The sequence below is a fragment of the Camelus ferus genome, chromosome 30 (assembly GCF_009834535.1).
Source record: "Camelus ferus isolate YT-003-E chromosome 30, BCGSAC_Cfer_1.0, whole genome shotgun sequence".
Lineage (NCBI taxonomy): Eukaryota > Metazoa > Chordata > Mammalia > Artiodactyla > Camelidae > Camelus > Camelus ferus.
In genome coordinates this window covers 8300865-8318493 of record NC_045725.1, presented here as the reverse complement: position 1 = coordinate 8318493, position 17629 = coordinate 8300865, and positions in this window count along the sequence as shown.

Here is a 17629-nt window from a genome sequence, read left to right as displayed (position 1 = left end):
GTAAACGGTAACACCCTCGTATATTTACAGCTAGTCTACCCATAATTAATTTGAGCTTCATAGTACACTGTATTCTTTAGAGAAAATGCTAAGATTGTTTGGAAAAAAACAAAGAATGAAGACAAATTGTAATATGAATAAAAAAAAAAAAGTAATTTTGTTTTAAAGTAAAACATCTGGTTGTCCCATAAAATGAAATAAAACAGGACAGACTTGTGTGTGTAGTCAGTTGTAGAAAGCTTGAGAGGAAATTAACTTTATTTTCTCTGCTTTACTAGAACCACTCAAGCAGTGGAACTTTGTAACAATCCTAAATACTTTTCAAATTCTAACATGAACCTTCAATTTGGAGACTGTTACCATAGAATATTCCTTTCTTCCTTTTGATATACCCTGTAAAAATTTAATAAGCAGGATTTATTCTGCAAATAGAACTGTTAGATAAAATATATTAAAGTTTCCTTTAACTTACATGCACATAATCAGATTATAGCTGATCTAGAAATTAGATACTACATTATGCATGAGACAAGAAATGAACAAAGATTTACCAAAAGTCCCAGAATCCCTACGGAGAAAAGACTAATGGGGCACAGATAGAATAACTGGAGTAAAACCCATAAGAATCCAGATCGATTCTACGTAGATTAACGTAGATCTTTATTTCTGTATAGATACGAAGAGGTTTGGATTATGCTCTTAGGGCATTAACTCAGGGTCCATTGTCCATGAAAACTGATCCTCTGATCCAGTAGCCAAAATTTACCCTTCTTGCCTCAGCGCAGTCAGAGTGCTGACTAAATTAGTCAGAGCATCTTCACCTCTTGAACGAGGATCATCTGTAACTTCAGTGCTACTACACCAAATGAATTCCTGTGGCTAATGGAAAACACAACCTTTTTTTCTAGTTAATTATTTTTGAAGAACGTTTGCTTTTTTCTTCTCCTACTGCCATTCATTTTTGTGATGTTCTTAATCAAGCGACTCCATAAACCTTACACAGTGAAAAACTCTCACGATTGTGATTTTTGTAGTTGGAGAAGTATCTGAGCTCAGGGAAGATTTTTGTTCATTCTCATTCCAAAATGAGTCTTAATATTTTCCTTCAGGGCAGTTATTTTCAAAAGAGCTGGTACTAGCCTGGCTATGCACAGTCAGGCTCCTGCGGAATCCCACTCCTAACTAGGTGCAAGACAGGTTCAAAAGCTTAAAAGCTGGCCCTTTCTAGGGCATGTCAGTTTGCCATAAATAAAAGGAGAAGTGTATACACTGAAAGTAAACATATTTGGAGTAATAATTACGTGATGCCTTTTGTCATTAATGCAAAAGTCAATAATAAAAAAGATAATACAGTGTCTAGAGAAAATATGTTGGCAGATTATCACGCTAAATAGGCTGCACTGGCAAAATCTTTATGTAAGAATCTTTTATAAAACATAAACACGGATGCAGGAGGAAGATCAAAAATTCCATCATAGATGTGGAAGTGTGGCCCCTCAATTCAAAAAAAAAAATGAACACTGGAAAATACTGGGTTGTAAAATCCATGGGGGTGAGATTTGGAAATGTTAGAATAGCCATCAGATTGCTTCTATGGTGACATAAATAATAACCCATGGAACAGATTTCTCGGATTATCAGTTTCATCCATAGTAATGACCACGGGACATTAGCATTTAAAAGGAGAGGGGAGAACTTATTTTTCTAAAAATTGTTAGTATATGAAGACTCGTAGACAGACTTGGTGGATCCGCTCTGTGCGCACAGCTCAGGTTGTGCATCACGTATCAGCGACAGTGTCTGCGGTAAACGGTGATCCCTTGGCTTCTAATTACCTACCCGGTCTTAGCAGCCATCAGGACAGGAGGCTGTGTTCTGATGCCTGCTTGATTGACACAACTCTGCAAAGTAGTCAACTATTTGCCCTAAAATGAATTTCTAATTTTTTTCTGATAATAGTTATCCATGTTGGCTCCTGACTTAGCAAAGAAAATCTTGCCTCTGGCCTTAAACTAGACTTCTAAAATATGTTTTTGTGGGAAAGAAAAAAAAGAAATTGTCACAAGGAAGAGCCCACAAGTTTTGCTTTTATGAAGATTCAGAATGTCACTGGGAAAAGAAATTTGTTTAATTGCTTCCTATCAAATTTGGTAATTTAAATACTTACATAGCGGACGCTGTTTTAAGGTATGCCAAAGTTTTCTCCTGGTGTAGTTTGATGATCATTATTTTTATGTGTGGAAAAAAAGCAATTATAGTGGAAGAAAATTTAGTTATCCTTGTGGAAGGATTTCATTGTTACCAGTTTTGCTTGAAGTTTCCTCTAGACAGTGTTAAACTTTTAAAGTAGAAAATTATTGCTAATTAACTATAATAATATTCTTCGACCGTGTTTTATAACTGGAAAGAGCTTTGGAGGAATAGAATGGTTACCATTTCAGTGGTATCAATTACATATGCACGGCCATCAGTGCACGTTAAAAGTTGAATTGTGACATTCACTGTAGGGCTTCGTGGCAGTATTAGCAGCTTAGATATAAGGACTCTGAAACTATCCATGGCATCGTGATTACCTATGAAATAGAGGTTAGAGAGATGCAAAAGAAATTGTGCCTCACTTTCTTCTATGGAATATGCCTTTATCTTTAATATGGTTTGCAGTTTCTTTTGTTGTTTAATGAAACTCAGAAATATATTTAAAAATTTGGAGCATACTCTATGGTCAAAAATCCCTGTCTCTTCCAGAGTTCAGTAGCATGCCAGGAGCTAATTTTTCCAAAGGGTATATAATTCTGTCTTGCAGGTGGCATGTTCTAGATCAGAAAACCGTCATGGTCAACGCTGTGATGATTCCATTAGGTCTTACTACTTATGGGGTCTTTTCTCATCACTGGTAACATTACACATGGACTCAGCCGTGTGGTCCAGGCAGCTGTGTAGACCTGCCGTCTGGGTCTCCGCTCCACTGAAAGCTGGCAGTCTTTCCTGTCACCTGCCATGTAGGTCAGGACACGCTCCTAAGTGTGCAGCATGCTGTCTCCAGAAGTTTTGGTCTCACCCCCTGATTTCAGGGGAAGGGGAAGGAGCTGGAGGTTGACTCAATCACCAAAGGCAAGGAGTTAGTCAGTCATGTCTGTATAATGAAGCCTCCATAAAAGTCCAAAAAGAAGGGGTTCAGAGAGCTTCCAGGCCGGGGAGCAAGAACACTCGCACACACTACCACGCTGGGCCCAAAGTCCACGGGGGCGGAAGAGCCATCGTTCAGGGCCTCGGCCTGTGTTCCTCTTCGTCTGGCTGTTCATTCATATCCTTCAGTATCTTTTGTAGCAAACCTGTAATCTAGTGAGTAAACAGGTTTCTTGACTTCCGTGAACCACTGAGCAAATTAGTCAAACCCAAGAAGAGAGCCTCTGATTTATAGCCAATTGGTCAGAAGTGCAGGCAGTAAGCACCGGGACTTTGCACTGGCCTTCTGAGCTTCAGGGAGGTGTTTGAGCCTCCAATTTGTAGTATTTGGTCAGAAGCACAAGTAACAACATGAGCTTGTGATCGGCAGCTGAGTAGGTAGGGGAGGTCTGGTGGGACTGAGCCGTTTACCTGTGGAATCTGATGTTACCTCTGTGGGTAGCTGGTGTCAGAATTGAGTTGAGTTGAGTTTCTCAGTGGTGTGGGGAATCCCTTCCACACACGTTGGAAATTGGGTCCAGAACCTAAATAATACCAAAACATAATATTGACTAAAAAAAGAAGAAAAAATGAGTAATTCATAGCGGTAATTGCTTCTGGGAAGATGGTTGAGAGTTGGAGCATGAAGCTGGTGTCATGTTTAGGAAAGACATTAGTTCTTGACACTTTAAATCTTAAAAAAAATCAGAAAAGGATATAGGAAAAAGTTTAATTTTAAAATTTAGATGGGAAAAGGTGACTGTTCATTTAAATATATATGTTTAATTTCTTTTTCTTTCTATACTTTGTTTGAATATGGTCCCGTTCTATCATGGAAATATGAAAGATCCAAACTCTTATGTGGGCTGTAAATAAACTGAACAAATATTTACTTCTTTCTGTATTCCAGGTTCCAGGGATAAATGGAAGTCTCTGGCTGGGAGGCAGGCGTAGATCATAGAGGTAAGCAATAAGTGCCAAGAAGGCATGTTCAGGTTGTTTTAATAGCCCAATGGAGAGAGCAGACAGCACTGCTTAAGGAAAATCAGGAATCAGAAATGCTTCATGCAGAAGATGCAGCTACTCCGGGACTTGGAGGATAACTAAGAAATCTCCAGGGGGTGAAGGGGAGAAAGAGCACTTGTCCTTTTAACCAAATTCAAAAATAAAAAGGGAACAAGTAAGAAACCTGGAAAGCCTAGGTGTGACACCTTAGAGATAGTCGCTTTATTTAGCGAGTTGCCCCAGAACAATTCACTTTTATCAGGCTTGCCCCGCCCCCAGGGGAACTGGTTGCCATGGAAGAACTCAGCTTCTGTCCAGTCGGACTACCTCTGATGGTAGACTAATTTTTTTTTTATTTGATGAACAGTCTTTAAATAATATTTATTTCTTGATTATGTCAAGACTGTGTGGTTAAATCTATTTGCAATTACCTGACAGTCTGATATATTGTGTCTAGTAATTGTAAAAGAGATTTTTCCTTCCTTCTCTAATGAAAAAAACTGTCTAATCTTGACGGTTACCAAGTTATTTAAGAGATTTGCCCATCTACTTCAGTTGTTACCTCCTGAGGAGTCCTTATGAAGACATTAATTATACCACAAAGAGCTGTATTCAATTTCAATTACATCAGCCCGTATTTCTTCCCCTGTCATTTTGCTGATAGTAACCCCTGAACAGCAAGCAATCACCCAGTTATCTGGACATTCAGGAAAAACTAAACATGAGAAGACTGCCTTTTATATTAAAGGGCGTAAGGAGCACCGGCTGCTGCTGCAAACACCCCTCCCCCACGTTGCACAGAGACGAATGCAGGTCAGTGGCTCTCCCCCAGTGACAGGGATCCAGTGCCCTTTCATTCTCCAGCCCTGCCATCTTGAAGTCCTTCACCTTCAGTTACAAGGATGAGAGAGAGAGAGAGAGAGAGAGCATGAAGATTTGGCAAGACATTTGTTTTCTCTGTATTTCATGGTCCAAAACCCAGTCACATTGTTCACACCTTATTCTGTGAAAACTTGGGGATGTGGAGAGAGGTAGTCTGATCAGATAAAGGAAATAGACTTGGTGGACATCTATCCAGTCTCCACCATACCTGCCGAAAGGATAAAAGGAATAATCTCTCTGCTTCTCTGTCTCTCTCTCTCTCACACACACACACACATAGAGACAGAGATTTTGACAGTGGACAGAATGGAATAGGGGCATTAGTGGTTCCAGAATTTATATTAGAAGGGCTTAGAATATGCATGTTGCATGGAAACAGAATCCAGAGCTTTGGATCACATTATTTATTTAACAAAATTTAAAAAAATTGTTGATGTGTCTTGAGGATAGGGGGTGGGTGCTAGGGTAAACATTTTTGGCTGGCTAATCTAGCATCCTCTCTTAATCCTTCTTCTCCTTGCCTGCCTCCCTAAGGAGATAAAAATAAATTCTCATGACTCTCATAACTATGAATAGTCACATGTTATATTTCTGTCCAATGAGACATAATAAAATTTCTGCTAGAATTTTCTTGGGAAGACTTTGCTTTCCTGGTAAAGAGATTGAAGCATCTGTTGCCAGCATTTCCCCCATCCCTTCTGTCCTGAGAGTGGATGTAATGTCTTGATGCTGGCAGCCATTTTGTTACTGTGAGTATATCAGAGCTACCACCCTGATATCACGGAACCACTGAATCACTATTAGCATCTGCCTTCATCAAGACATTTTATTACCTTGAAAAAATAAATGCATACTTATTAAACCCATTGCTTGGAATGTCTGTTCCTTGAATCTGGAAACATTCCTAGCTCTGGAAAGCTCATTCCTAGCTGAGAAAGCAAAGCTCAAGTACTGTGAGCTATGCCTTTGGTTCTCCCATTCATTATGGAAAGAAATGATGGCATGACTTCAGGCCTGATCTTGGGAAGTTATGAAAGAGTAGGCATGGGGTTAAAGAAAAAAATATAAATAAAATAGAAATGTTCTTTTGGTTTTCCTATTTCTTTCTTCCTACACAAATGCATGCAGATAACATTGTGATGTTTGGATATTTGAATGGTCTAAATTCTGCAGTATTAAAATTTTGTTACAAATCATAAGTATATTAAAATTTAATTCACCTATGGTGAAAACGTTTCTGAGACATAGTGAGTATTTTGCAATTTCTGCTATCCAGTGTTGCTTTATATATAAAACATTTCCAAGTGCTCATCAATTTGGATCTTAGGTAACTAATTGTATGTTTATCTCTAAATTATCTTAATTGACTGACTCTCCAAAGCTGTTCTTCCCCTCTGAGATATCACTGAGAGTCCCTCAAAGAGGGAAATTAACACAGACACTTTGTACTGCAGCTAAGCCCCCCCTTCCTCCGGTCTGTGCTGCTCTCCCTGTGCCCTTCGGCAGCTCGGCTGCCCTTTTCCCCAGTGGTTTATAATCCTTCAGTGAGCCAAACCCACTCCGCTGTGGCCAGCCGTGCAATGTCACTTGGCCCTTTAATTTTTCTGCCCATTAGTGAATTTGCTTGTTTCATCATTGTTGTCTTTAATTGACATTAATTATTTCTCTCAAACCTTCCTCTGAAATTCAAGTGTTTACTTCCTTCAAAAGTTGATGGGAAACATTTTCCATTCCTATACCCAGCTCTTCTATGAAGAAAAACCCAGACCAGGAATGTTGGGCCTTACGGATGCAGTTGTTCAGAGCCCTCTTTTCCCCAGATAACTCAGGAAAAGTAAGCTTTATTCCAGGCCAAATTATACCCACAATGACTGTTCCCCACTCCCTGCTGTAGTTGGCACGGGGTGGCCACGCTGATTCGTCTCGTGGGGCCCTGTTGTCTTTTCCTGGAATATGACTTCTGTCAGCAACCTTGTCATTTATCCATCCCGACCCCACACCTCGGGCCTTCAGGCATGTTGGCCATGTAGCTACCCTAACTGAAGAGGGATTGATGCATTTCTCATGACCTCCCTTAGGTCCACATTGCTGAAGGATTTGGGTTGGATGTTACAGGAGATGTCACGAAACTCTGCCTGGTGGTGTATCCAGTTCTTAGTGCTGATGGAGTGTGGAGGACCACTTTCCTACTTAGGTTTTTAGAATCTCAGAAGTGCAAAACGAGCTTCATTATCTCTGTTTTTAGGTAATGAAACTTAAATTCATAGAAGTTAGGTGACTAGATCAAGATGACATGATAAATGAGTAGAAGGCCCCATACCTGGCTTTCTGCCTCAAATCCCTGCTTCATTAAGTCACATTCTATCTCTCTCTCTCTCACTCTTTGTCTGTCTCTCTGTCTCCCTGTCTCTCTCCCTCTCCTCTTTTCCGTTCCTTCTCTCTGTTTTTCTGTCTCACTTCCTCTCCTCTCTCCACCTCTTCCTCTTTCCTTCATTCCCTCTTCATATGTGTAAAACTGGCCCCAAACTATTACTAATAAACTCAAAATCTCTAGATTAGATTCAGATGCACAGATATGCATCCTTTCAACTCTTTAATTGTCTTAGAGTCTCAAGAATATACCTTTACTGAAAATCTAATCTCTCATCCTTAATAGATTGTTGCTACTATAATTTATTTGCTTAACAACAAACGTAGAAAAATTGAGAATTAACCTAGACAAAAAATAGTTGAAATTTCAAGAGAAATAAGATTATTTCAGAAGTTACTTTATTATAAGTTAAATAAAGAGCATTGCAGTATATTTATTTCATTGTACAAAGAACGTCACATTAATTTGTGATTATACCCTGGGTACTTGATTATGTATGGGATTACACTTGCCAGAGAGTATTCTTAATTATAAACAAACAAATAAATCCTATCAGCTCAGACCTAACTTCTTCAGAATATGTAATACAATATAAACCTGAACAAGCCAAAATTTAACTTACAGCCACTGGTAAATAAGAGGCCCTTTCTGAGCTAGTGGAAAATATTTTTTAAAAAATGATTCTCTAGAACTACAGTAAATTCAGTGCCTAAGACGTAGAATTTTAACATAAGCAAACGCTGATTATACTGGTGATTTAAAATTCTCATTACAGATGTCTTCATAGAACATCAAAATTGCTTAACCTAGTTCAAATTACTACCATGGTTCCCAGTTTTCCCTTCAAAATGTCACCCCAAACAGCAGGAGGCAGATGTTGGATGGGAGGGTGGAGGTCGGAGGGCCTCTTACTGGCATGTGCTCTGTGTATTGTAATTGTACTGTTGTGTGGTACCAGATGGTGTTCCTTCATTGATAAAAGGAAACTTGAAGGAACAAAGGAAATCACTACTAACGAGTGAATTAAGGTGGAAAAAGTGAACTGTAGGCGCCTCTAAGGCACTTTTACATTAATACAATTGGCATGAAAGAAGCTGTTTTCTGTGTGTCATTTAAAACTGTCCTGCTGTAAGACCATCGTTATCCTAGAAGAAAATTACCATGCTTTTAAAGACTTGCCTTGAAGAGGAAAAAAAAAATGAGCACATATTTACAAAGAAAATACAAATATATTATGGAACTTAAATTTGTATTTGATTGAGAACTCAAATACTCCCTCACTAAATTTTTAGAAGTTCAGAAAAGGGGAGTTTCAATAAGACAAATGTTTATGGAAGAGAGAAGGGCAATATGTGTGTTGAACATGAGAAAGTGACTTGGTTTTTGAACAAAGACTAAGTATTGAAAAGATGTAAGTACCCTGCACTTGGAATTGATAATACTAAGGTTAGTTCAACAAACTTTATACTTTCACTTTCTAAATGATTTAGACTGGCCTTGCTTCATAATTGCCCCAAATGTGTGTAGAGGGAACCTGTCCTTTTTTTAAGTGGACTAGTTGGCAAAATTATGTTTTGAAAAATAAATAAAATAACAATTGCTTCATTGAACTGTGTGGGGGAAAAAAAGTAAGTTCATATATGGAAAGGATCAATAATTTGTGAACTTCATTAAAATAAATTGTTAGAAAGTATACATTTCCTAACACATGGGACCACATACACACACACAATTTAACGTGTCCTTTGTATCAGTCATCCTTAGAAGAAAACTTCATAGTAGATATTCGTATTCCCATTTTACAGATGAGGAAACTGTGGCTCATAATGGTTAAGTAACTTGCCCCAAGTCATACTACAAATAAACCAAGTGTTCAGATTTAGGAATGCCTGACTCCTGAGACCCAGCCCCCTCCTCTGCACAGTGACGCCCAAGTGTCACCCACACCGACTTGGGCTACATTGCACCTCCGTGTTAGTCACAGCCTTTCTTTCTGCACCAAGACCCATTGTTGTATTACAGCTTCTTTTCCTCGTTGCCTCTCACCAGACTATGAGCTCTTTGTGTCTTCTTGAAGATCTTTGCCTAGTGTATAGCATCTCAATAAATATTTCCATGATGGTTGTTAAAAAAAGGCAAAGGTCCCGGTTGTAGGGGTGGGATCTTGATTTTGAGCCTGAGCTGCGTGGGCTTTGCCCCCGCCAGCCCCTCACTGGCTTTATGAGATGGCATAAGTTGTTCAGATTTTCCGAGGCACTCTCCTAATTTTTGAAAACAGATTAACAATACTTACCTCACTGAATTTATGAAGCTTAAATCATCTAATGTATGTAAAACACCATACCCGCAAATGTGCCAATAAGCCTGATTTTGGTGCTAAAAGAGAAGGACCCGAGGTCTGCAGAGCCGTTTAGGTTACACGAAAATATCTATGAGAATTTTTGTCTGGTTAGATCCAAGTAGTATTAATACACAATTCAATGTGATTGTAATTAAGAGTTTAGGGAAGCAGTTTAGCTTTAACAGGTATGTGTGTACATGTGTGTGGTGTCGTTACAGGAAGGCGTAGAATTTCTCCTACCCACATAGAAAAAAAAAGATATATAAGATATATAATGTTTTTTTATATTTAAAAATATATAGCTATAACTTATTCACACATACTTACTAGATAGTTCAGTTTGTCTATTTGTAAATCAAATCACCACGGACATACGTTGTTCTCAGGTTCAAAATTCTGGCCTCAAGTTTCAGGCAGATAACTGTCTTCAATTTGCTAGAGAAGATAAAACAATCTTCTGGACATATCTTTCAATCTGAGAAAGATTAATAATTAAATATAAAAAGAATGTAAAATTAAATAAACTCATATTTAAATTTTAATGGTAAGATTAGGAATACAGTTTTAATCATTGGAACAATATACATACCTGTGGCATTGAAATGCCTATAATGTTTTAAAAAAGTCATCATCATAGAGATTCTGAAAAATTGGCCTTGAGACCTCAGTGTTAAAATGTCCAGTTAAGTAACTGATCCAGAGTTGTTACAGCAAGTTGAACAGTATCACAGCATCTGACAGTGTTTTAAAGACTATTGCCCTGGTTAAAAGAACTGTGGATTCACTATGCTTAAATTACTTTATTTATTAGATTATAAGATTTGTTTAAATTTAGGAAAAGTTTTGCTTTTGTGTCAGTCTTTGAAATGTTTAAAAGTAAAATTAAACATACTGTATTTGAAAATTCAACTTTAATTATCTGAGGGAATATAATTACTAAGTTTAAATGAAATGAATAGAATAATGATATTTTGACTTGAATTTAAAGCTCAGCTGAAGCATTTTTATGATGTGTCACTTTAATAAAACAATGGTAATTTATCTCTCAAATAATTGCAGATCATCTTTTTCTGTACATAAAAGCTTGTCTTGGAGAAAAATCACACTACTGGAAAACTCGTTTGATAAATATTAGTTTCTTTCCATTTCTTTTCTATCATACAATCAAGATTTGACTATTTCATATTTTTTAAAATTTCGTATTATTCTATAACTAGATAGATAAATGGTCAGTATCTTACAAAAAAAAACCCCATGAACAGTAGAAATAATATAAATTTCAAAATTTGTTTCCATGGAGGCAGAGAGACTGTCTCTAACATGATATGGTCCCAAATCTAGTTTAATTAATTAATATAAAATGGCATTAACAATTGTTTTCTCTACTGACCCATGATGTGAAGTGTCGGTCCTGAAGTTAGCTGATTCTGCCTTCTGTTTGGCATGCAAAACAGAATTTGGAGCTTTTTAGCACACCAGGGAGAGAGGAGATAGGAAATTTTCTGTAAGGAGACAGCAGACTGGGGCCAGCAAAAGAATCCCATATTCAATTTTAGCTTCTTACAGGCACCATGCTGAACTTCCCCCTGAAATACACCCTCCAAAGAGTCTATCCCATATTGATCTTTTGTTAATGGTGCATTAGAGGATTGAGATCAGATTCTGTCCAAGTTTAGGACAAATGAAGCAGAGAGAAAATACCAGGCTGCAGACAAGCAGGTCAGATTACCAGCTGATATCAAGGGAAGCCAGGGGAGGTGACAAATCACAGCCCAAACAACAGATAAGAACCCCAGTGGAATCCTGTGAAATCCTGAGAAAATTGTCAGATGTTTTCGGAGGTCACTGAGATCATAACGTATGTCATCAGAAGTCAGAGCAATGTACTTGTGCTTAAAAAATTGGCAAACCCAAGAATGGTGGATAAGAACATTTCATTTCATTATAGAAACCCTCATGCAAGCTCAAACATGTAGCTTTAAACGTGAAATGCTTCAATCCTAGGAATATTTTATCTTGAAGATAGTTCTGACATAGACTGGGGTTTAAGAATCAGAATGCTGAGCTCAAGTCCTGGAGTTTTCTAATTACATGACATGAAAAAAACTCTCTGAGCCTTTATTTATTTTCCTAGGAAGGTGTAATAGCTTAAAACATCCTGCCTGTGTTCTGAGAGCTTTACGTGTTCAACTCAACTGACCTGTGCAGTGACCTCCTGGTAGGTTTTACTGTTGTAATCCTTTTACCACTCGAGGAAACTGAGGCACAGAGATACTAAGTAACTGGTCTGAAGTCATGCACTGTAGAGGCAGGATTTGAACTCAGGAAGTTTGGTCCAACCAAATGGAAATCACTTATCTTGGTGTGAAGGTTCATTTATTCGTTAAACCTCCACAAACCTTTGCTTAGGTCCTGAGATGTGCATGGTGATACATTTTACAAAAATCAGTGTGGCCCCATCCCTGGTCTCAAAGGGCATGTTGTTCCAGAGAAGAAAGGTCTTCTGACTCATACCTTCTACAGAGATGCTTCTTTGTACTGGGAACATGCTTTGCCACGTGTAGATTCTGGTGGAAAGGAAAACAGGTATTATTTATAATTATCTCTATTATAAATCCTGAGATAATTATTTTTAATTGCTCCTCTCAGCATTATTCATAGTTTAGACCAACATTGTATTTATTTATTCCCCCCCAAAAAAGTAAGGAAGCTGTTACCAAAATAAATAGCTTGAAACTGAAAATTATTTGAACAAGTGATAGAACAGATTATTTAGAAAATTACTTCTTACAGTTCACTTCGTACTGGTGTATGCCCTGCCTAGTTCCTCCCATATTTCAAGAGAGTTAAAATATTATACAATGTTACTAACTTTTATAACTAATAGGTTTCTAAAAATTTGTATTTATAGTCAAATATAACTGCTAGTTTGTCTTTATCCACAACTGGTTTTGACCTTTCGAGTGAACAGACTGATCAGTATTTCTAATGAAATGACTAGTCTTTGGGCAGCAGAGGGGATGCTTCCAACGTCCTGCGCGGTCCCCCCACGAGGGGTTTCTCTGTGCACCGGTCACTAGTTCTATTCTTCCTTCTCCCCGCGGGGTGAGGTCACGTGATCGTGAATCTGAGAGGGGGACTGACACATGGCCACACTCTGTTGCCCCCAGAGTAAACGCTCTCATCTGTTCCTCTGTGCCAGGCATGCTTCCATGAGAGGCTTCCAGCACCTCTTGGGACTGGACGGGAAACTTTGCCTACATCTGGTCATGAGGATTAGGGAGCCTGTTTTTTTTCTTTTTTTCCTGTACTCATCCAGTGTAGTCATTCTCACTAATAAAGTTTCCATTTCAATCTCTAGCCCCCCGTTCCTCTATTGCCTCCTTCTTTCCCTTTCTCTCTCTCTCTCTCTGTTTCTCTGTCTCTGTGTCTTTTCCTCTCTTCTCAGTAAATCCAAACTTCAGCAGGGAAGTAGAAATGCAAACTATTTCCCTCCTCAAAACTTGCCAGTCTCGTCAGTAAAGTTGCCTCCATGTAGACTAAACCTCTGAGTTTTCACTAGACTGTTACCAAACCACACTTGGGTCCTCTCGCCCGCACGCAGCAAAGCCAGTCCGCTGACACCGGGTTGTGGGAAGGAAAGTACGGCGTTTATTGCAGGGCACCAGGCAAGGAGTCCGGGGCAGCTGGTACTTAAAAGACCCGAATTCCTCCATTGCTTTCAGGGAAAAGTGTTTAAAAACAGAGTGAGGGAGAGGGTTGTGGGGTGCACGATCAGCTCCCGGACATGCTTCTGATTGGTTGGTGATGAGGTAACTGGGAGTCAGCAACCTGCTAGTTCTGCCTGGTCTGGGTGTCCGTGCTTGTGCGCAGCACACCGTGAACTTCTCCCACCTGGTGAGGGTTTCCGTATCTGCAAAACAGCTCAAAGACATGGCTCAGAATATTAACTACAGCCCTGGAGGAGGGATTAAAGTTCCTTGACTTTGTTTAATGGCTAAACTATGAATATTTTGTCTTATTTGACTCTTCCTCTGCTTCTGCATTTTCTTACTTCTCTGATAAATTTAAATTCTTTGAAACTTGAGGAAGGCCTAGGAAGCTAAAGTTTTTCTACAGAAAAGAGACAGTGAAAGGGGGTATCTGTCCCAGGAAGGCCCCACTGGGTCCTGTTCAGTTACAAGACTTTATAAACGCATTTATATATGTATACATGTAACATACATATATGCATGTATGTAAGACACAAACTGTGATGTGGAACATCGACAGACTTTTGAAAACATTTGCTAAGCTACAAACAGTGCTGCGTATTAGAACAAAGTGGCAGGAGAGTCCCGACTATCAAGAATCTAATCATTCGTCAGCAATGACAGTGCTTGTGAAATGGTATCACATACAGAATAAAATGCATGGTAGTAGACAGGGTAATGCCAACCCCAAACGTCCACGTACTAACTCCATAACCTGTGAATGTGTTAGGCATACAACAAAAGGAAACCAAGGTTTCATGTAGGATGAATGTTGCTGATCAGCTGATTTTGAGATGAGGGGATTGTTCTGCATCATCTGGGTGGGCTCAGTGTAATCCCAGCGATCATCAAAAGGAGAAGAGGCTGACAGAGGAGGGAGAATTAGAGTGACTGTAGTGTGACATGATGGCCCAATGTTGGTATCTTTGAAGATGAAGAAATGGGGATAAGAACCAAAGAAAATGAGTGGCCTCTAGGAGCTTGAAAAGGCACAGAAACAGATTTCTTCCTTTGAAACACGAGGAGAAAACACAGATCTACCTATACCTTTAATTTTAGCCCAGGGAGAGCCATGTCGGACTTCTGCCTTTATTTGAAAGATAATAAATTTGTGTTGTTTTAAGCCACCAAATTGATGGTAATTTGTTACAGCAGCAACGATAACCTTCTACATACACATATGGTCAAAATTCTGTGGAAGTACAGAAAAGGGGGTACCTAGTTCTGCTTGGATGCTTAATGAATGCTGGCTATAATCAAAATCAACCATGAGCAGAAATTTTCTATCATTTTAGATATGATTTTTATTAAGATATTCATAATTATAAGCCTCATTGCTCATTATAGATTAGAAGATTTCAATTCAAGTGGCAACAATTTATAGACGGATAATTTGTATAACTCATGTATCCTCTGGTTTCCTACATGAGATGATTTTAGGTATAAACCACCTGAAAATAAAAGCAATTTTGGCACATTTTTAAAAAGTGTTTAAATAAGCATTATGATTTAACAAACTCTGCTTAGAACTGTCGAAAGAAGCCGGAAGCATGAACACTTGTTAGCATCAGGTGTGAAGTACTTCACCCAGCGTGGCGTCCGAGCGTGTCAGTGACTCAGCGCTGTGACAGCTGGCGCCCTGGAGATGAGCTCTTTAATGCGCAGAGACAGCCTGAGGGAATTAATGCTATGTTTGCCTGAGATTCAGCCTAAAAGTCTGCATATAAAACGCTGGAATAATATTTCCAAGCAGATAGTCACATTTTCAAATTTGCTATGATAATATGGTAAAGAATGCTAATTTTACTTTTGGGTCTCCTATCTAGCATTGCCAACTGAGGAAGGCACCAAATACAGTTTTGCCCTGTGCCAGAGTGTTTGAATTTTTCAAATCATCCTAATACTTCGATGCCTGAAAGCAAACACACTCACACTTACTTGAGTGCATCTTGATTTTACACATTTGTGAAAGATTACCACCAAACCCAAATTTAACAGACGATTTTGAATTTTATTTTTCCCTCAAAGATCCACAGAGGAAAGATGGGTTCCGTTTCTTTTATCAAAGTGTAACTTTAATTAAATTTAAAAGATTAATGGCTGGAACACATGACTGATGAAGGACTGAAGATAAATTTTAAAAATACAAAGTCCCTTACTTTATATAAAGTACAAATGGATTCAGTAAGCTTAGCGAATTTACTTCAGATTCTTGTCTTCCAGTCCAGTCAGCTTACCTATCTCTGAGACTGGCTTCTCTGCTGTGCTATGAAATCAAAACACTGAGGGCAAGATACGTGTTAACATCTCTGAATAGTGATGTCATTTATCCGTCTAACTGGGGTAAATCAACAAGCAAAATTCAGGTTCATCTGTCATATTAAAAACATTATTGGGAAACACAGAATTGATTTGAAAAGTGCATACAGGGGTTTAGTATGGGGATGGTTACTTTAATAATGGCCTTTGTGTGGTTAAAGCTGGGGAACAACAAAAATTTACAACTGTACAATATTCCTATATTAATTATATGCATGCACAATTTCAGTGAATAATGTGTATAGTTTTTGCAACAATTCTTTTTTCCTATCATATATTTGATCTGATTATTGAATTGTGATTTAAGGTCTGTTCCTTAAATCTGATTTATGGTCCTGGTTCCATTTCCCTTTTATATATCATTTTCCTAGTGATTTTATTTTTTATATTTCATTTTTTATTGTATTTTACAAAAGCATAGATCACCGACAACTGGAAATTAAAAAACAAAACTGTCCCTTGCCACAGATAATTTGAGAAACACTGGTATAAAATCCACCCCGTATTAAAGATAAGGAAAAGAAGCCAAAAGAAGATTAACAGTTTTTCAGAGAAAAAGAAATCAAGTTGTATTGTAGCTAGATGCACAAGGAATGTTAATAAATATCAAACTACACGGTGAAATAGTCTTTATCAAAGTCATACGATATGTGTTGGCTCTTAGCCCTGTCTTGTTAAAATTTTAATTAATAACCAGGAGGAAGACAGACAAAGGGCAGGGCTCTAAGATGTGTAGGTGGCAGCAAGCTGAAAATGATAACTAAAGCAATAGAAACAAAATCAAGAGAGAAAAAAAGATTTTGACCATCTGGTATGCTGTGTAGAAACTCAGACAAAATTTTGTAGAAATTGAGCAGAAGTCTGGTACTTTTCAAAACTCAGTGGTATAATTTCAGAGAAGAGGAAACCTCTTTTGCAGTAATTCCTTTAAAAACATCTGGAGATTTGAATTGGATGTATATGTATATTTTAATTAGCGGGATAGGGTTCCTAAAAACTAACAGAGAGATGCTTGGTTTGCGAAACAGAAGGCTAGTTGACATCGGATGTTATATTCCGCCGCCCTCCTGGGTTAAAGGGCAATTTCAAACTATATTTTCATTCCTGCCTTTGTCGGATGAAAAGGATATTTCTTCCCATCACTATCAGCTCTCAGTTTGTCCAAGTCCTAAACCTAATGGCCGAGGGGGCAGCATTTAAAGCCACACAACAAGGATGCTCTATTTTTTGGCTTCTCAATTTTAAGTGAAAATGTTTGCAGAGAAATTATCTCTTGATTATATTAATATTAATAATAATTCAGTAATTTCACTATGAAGACGTAACAGCCTATGACATTTTTCCTTCCTGTTTGAATGGGGTTTTAAAGAAATCCGGTGTGCAGGAGGCGACTCCAGGCAATCCCCTCGCCCAAGCCTCCACGTCGCATCTCACAAGTGAGGGCCATCACAGTACCACACGCCCTTTTTATGTCTGCGTGATTGGCTTTGTTTTCATTCCTTCTTGAATACACACGTTTCTGGGGGGCTCTCTTAATGCTGCTTTGTGCCAGCCTTGGGGACAGGCAGCCTGGTCGGAGAGCAGCCTCCCCGCTTACCCTTTTGATGCTGTCCTTCTCAGTCCTGGAGTCCAGAGCGATGCTTCAGCCTCACCCGCGAGGGTCTGGGATTTTCACGATGGTATCTTGTCTATGAATCATCGCTAGTTGCTGATCTTGTGAGAGGGACTGAAGTTGGGAACGACCTGTGTCGCCATCTGCTTTGAGGACTGGCTTGTGTTGTGCTGTGGCTGAGT